This window comes from Octopus bimaculoides, chromosome 4, assembly GCF_001194135.2.
Source record: "Octopus bimaculoides isolate UCB-OBI-ISO-001 chromosome 4, ASM119413v2, whole genome shotgun sequence".
Classification (NCBI taxonomy): domain Eukaryota; kingdom Metazoa; phylum Mollusca; class Cephalopoda; order Octopoda; family Octopodidae; genus Octopus; species Octopus bimaculoides.
The window spans coordinates 144,163,977-144,169,088 of NC_068984.1; positions in this window are offsets into that span (position 1 = coordinate 144,163,977).

Sequence of the window (5,112 nt, forward strand, 5' to 3'; positions counted from 1 at the left end):
GGGGGTTGAGAAATATGTGCCTTAGAAAGGGAGAGGGTGGGGGCTCATGTGTTACTAAGAAAGAGTGTGGCGTGTAAGGGTCATATGGAGCCTTACAGGAAAGGGAGAATAAACAGCGGGTTTCTTTGTAGGTTTAAGGGAAAGATAAAGGATAATGATGGGTCGAGAGGTCGTGCAAACACCCTGTAAGGGTGTTTAAGGGGTATGTGGATAGTGTTAAACCGAAGCAGTATGTTGTTGAACCCCAGGTCAGCACTGATCGACAAAACCCGTAATCAACGACAATCAAGCCGTGGCCACACCACCTTTCATTTTATACTCCGGACTCGATCATCCAAGTACCTCTTTATAAGATGGTCGGGCATGGTTGGAAGGAAAATGACAGGGGCTGTTGCTGTCGTCGTTGTTTAAGCTCGGCCGGTCCAGCCTTAATCGGGTGGACCTATGATCGAAGAGTTCTAACCATGACCATCCCAACTGTTAAAGAAGGTGTCTGACTACACTGTCTAAGGTGTTCTCTCATTTTTCTAAGGCAGTGTGGTTTAGTTTGAGAGATTTGGCTGCTATTATGTGTTGAATGACCGTATAGAGCAGGGGTCACCAAAGAATGTCCGAGGGAACCCCTGGGGATCGGTGAACAATTACAGGGAGGTCGATGATAGCCAAGGGGTCGAATGGGGGTCGGCGTTCTAAAGACCAGCTCACCCAGATGAACTTCTTGAAATGCTTAGTCAGCGCCATGAAACGTAGGAAAACCTGATAAATGTCCACTGCAGCGAGAAGTCTGCTGTTGCTAACGTTCGAGGCCTGATATCGCAATCTGTCTCGTAATCGAAGATTGAAGGGATGCGGACTGTCAAGTGTTTGCTTATAGAAATTTCTCGAACCTGGAGGAACGAGGTGATTCGAGAGTGAAACTGACCAGCATTCAGCCTGATGTCAATGCCTTGATTCAGGATCGCCATGCCCATCCCTCACATTGATGTTGTCAATTTTAATAAAAGATATTCCAGCAATATGAGGCATTTTTCACATTTTCGAACCGTGAAAACAATTTCATAAAAATCTAAAGTTTAATACTGTAGACTCATACATGTAATTTTAAATGTAAGAAGTGTGACATCTTCAACAGAATTTCTTAATTTGTCATACGTGTATATTTTAGCTAAGATTTTAATTGCCAGCATCAGCACCCGGTACGCATTTAAGATATGGTATGGTAAGGTAGGTCATTAGGGTATTTTAAATGAGGAGGGTGGTTGATGCAGAAGGAGAAGTGGTTAAAGGGGGTCGATGTTGGAGAAGTGGATAAAGGGGGCCGATGGTCGAAATAGCTTGGCGACCCCTGGTACAGAGTTTCCTTGATGAGCTGTTATTTCTAGCTATGTTGGTAAAAGGCGGAAGGAAGGAAGGAAGGTGCGATTTGGAGCAATGTCCAGAGCAATCACCTGATCACTGTTGAGATTGAGTGTTCTTATGGAAAGAGAAGAGAAAAACCAAAGATCATGAATTGTGTTGGCACTCTACATGCTTCCGTTTCTATAAATCGGCCAGTTTTAGAGACCTTGCAAGGAGTAAAGAAAAAGGCGACCCCAACTGGTATTGACCTCGAAACACAGAGGGGTCTAATCACATACACTCTACTTACACAGCCAACTGTATAAGAGGAATGTTTTCCTAAATAGACTTTAGTTCATGACTGGGTTAATGGCCATGTTATGTTGAAAACACTGGTTCTCGTCCGATCACTGAAGATGAGCGACGTCGAGCCGAGTTCGTACTCAGATGGGTGACCTCTTGGGGTGACCTTTTGGGGCTGTAAACTTATTGCCCTTGTGGACAATAAAGAAATAAGCTTGCTTCCCAACCACACGGTTCCAAGTTCACTCCCACTGCGTGGCACGTTGGGCACTTGTCTCCTACTGTAGCCTTTGGCCGACCAAAGCCTTGTGAGTAGATTTGGTAGACAAAAACTGAAGCCCGTCGTGTGTGTGTGTGTGTGTGTGTGTGTGTGTGTGTGTGTGTGTGTGTGTGTGTGTGTGTGTGTGTGTGTGTGTGTGTGTGTGTGTGTGTGTGTGTCTTTGTATTTGTCCTCCACCTAACTGCTTGACAACCGGTGTTGGTGTATTTACATCCCCATAACTTAGCGGTTCGACAAAAAAAAACGATAGATTAAATACCAGGCTTTAAGAAACGAAGTACTAGGTTCGATTCATTCGACTAAAAATTCTTCAAGGCGGTACTCCAGAACGGCCGCAGTCTAATGACTGAAACAAGTAAAAAAAAAAAGAAATTGATAATTAGAAAAAGGAAATTATAACAGGTTAACATGCAGTTGACGGCCATAAAAAAGTGAAAGTAAATTGTCCTAAAAATAATGAAAATTTCGATAGAAACCGGAAGGGACGATAGTGTCACCGGAAATTTCATAAAAGAACAAAGATGTCTCCCATTATGCTTCATCCACAGGCATTGACATGGATCATAAATTCTAGTGATGTGTTCAGCATTTCAAAAGTAATGACTGTGGCACACCGTTCAAACTACACCGCAGAGATGTAAGATTAATTTCAGCTTAGATATATATTTATGTCTGGGGAAAATCATTATAAGCCTTATAATTTAACATACTCACCGGTAAAATTTCCACTTATTTCTTATTTTCATTTTCCTAGAATTTTCGTTGCGTCTTGCAGCCTTTTCAATAGTCGGCCCAAGGCTACAGTAGGAGACAGGACTATTGAAAAGGCTGCAAGACGCAACGAAAATTCTAGGAAAATGAAAATAAGTGGAAATTTTACCAGTAAGTGTGTTAAATTATAAGGCATAAAAAGAGAATGACTCTCCCCAGACACAACAGAATATGCTTCAACACACGAACTCACATAAAGAATCTTGCAAACCAAATCCAAAACGAAATATAATTTTATGATTTTCATATTATATTAAATACAAAGGTGGGCACCGTTAATCAAAAAGTTAACTCCGTTAACCGTTAACCGTTAACCAAAAAATTAAATTCGATAAATGTTATCAATTCTTTAAAAATGTGACGGAAGTTATCGATAAACCGTTAACGTTAATTTTTATTATAGAAAAAAAATTAGTTTTTGCTCTAAAACCACCTAAAAAAGCATTTAAAAAGTGTCGGATTACCGTTTTATACGTCACATTGTTTACATAGAATTATGAAATGTCACAGTCATCACTTCCGGTCTGTGTCGCTATTTACTTTCGATATTCTTGCGACAATATGGTGGTGAGTTGGCAGAATCGTTAGCAGACTGGACGAAATGCTTAGCGGTATTTCGCCCGTTGCTACTTTCACAGATCAAATTCTACCGAGGTCGACTTTGCCTTTCATCCTTTCGGGGGTCGATAAATTAAGTACCAGAGAAACACTGGGGTCGTTATAATCGACTGGTCCACCCAACTACAAATTTCAGACCTTGTGCCTATAATAGAAAGGGTTATTTTTAGGACAATTTATTTTCACTTTTTTTTTTATACCTTAATATTAAATGTTCTATTTTTTGTGTCTTGTGATTTTGGGGGACGGAGAAAAGGCTTTCGAAATACTTGAATTTGTACTGGTACTTTTGATTCTCTAAAGAGTGCAAAGTGATTTAACTGTTATTTCTAGCAGCAAACGAACGCGTAGAGGCTTCCTAGCCGAAAGATTTGATTTGATATGTTTTGATGATACGAATTCCGTTTCTATTGAAACGGTGAAATACTAAGTGCACTACTTAAATGCAGAGGTCCCGTAGGGTTAAGGTTAGTTTTTAGGGTTTGTTAGAGTTAGGATGGAGGCGCAATGGCCCAGTGGTTAGGGCAGCGGACTCGCGGTAATAGGATCGCAGTTTCGATTCCCAGACCGGGCGTCGAGTGCTTATTGAGTGAAAACACCTAAAGTTCCACGAGGTTCTGGCAGGGGTCGGTGGCAAACCCTGCTGTACTCTTTCATCACAACTTTCTCTCAGTCTTTCTTCCTGTTTCTGTTGTACCCGTCACAGCCAGTGAGGGTACATGTGTCTGTGGAGTGCTCAGCCACTTGCACGTTAATTACACGAGCAGGCTGTTCCGTGTAACTGACGGAGTTAGGTTAGTTTTCCCTAAAACTGATTAGGGTTAGTTTTTAGGGACCTCTGTATTTAAATAGTGCCATAATAAGTCTCAGTCTGACCACAAACTACCCATCTTTACCATCAACCAGCCATCTTAATACCAAACTAGTCAACTTCACCCTAAACTACCTCATGATATGTTCCCACGCATTACACTTTATACAAGAACTCGGAAGCAAATGCGTGGAGAACAAAAGAAAATAAGGAATCCCTATAGATTGGAACGTAACACTATAATGAGGATTAGGAATTTTGTAGGATTCGGTCGGCTGAGCTGCATTTCCTCGCAACATTCTCTGTAAATGGCCGATAGTGCAGTAAAGGTGGGTACACTGCCTCAACGATAATTTGATTTCAAATCGCCACCTCCTTACTTTTATACTTTTGGAATCGATTTTTAAAATATCGGAAATCAACTGGAGTAAATTCAATTGATAATTTCTTTCTGCAATATTTGAATTTGTGTTAGTGAAAAAATGTTGGCCTGGCATCTCGGAATAAACAGGTTAGTATTTTGTCAATGATTAGATTATGGTTAATTAAAAGATTAGCTTGTAATTAGTCAGAAATTGGTTTTGTGCTTAGTCAAGTATTGGTGTATGCCTTGTCAAGGTTTAGCCTATACCTTCTCAAGACTTGGCATGTGTTTAGTCAAATGTTGATATGCGCCTAGACAAAACCAGGCGTTATCTAGCAATGCTGCTTCTTGGAAGTAAGTGTTAATTCAGGTAATAAGGAACAAGAAAATCTTCAAACGTCGTATGAGATAACGAGAATGGGAACAGTCATTAGGGGGAGAAAATCAACACTCGCATCTTTCTTCAGATCATCGAACCTAGTGATAGAAAGATATCCTCAGACCCAAGACATGACCCGAATGCTTGCAACAGTATGAACTCAATAAAAGCAAGTGAGGGCCGATGGCATTAAATCGTGCCGGGCTAAGGCCGCCACCCATATTAGCAAAAGAAAAGACAATCCATTA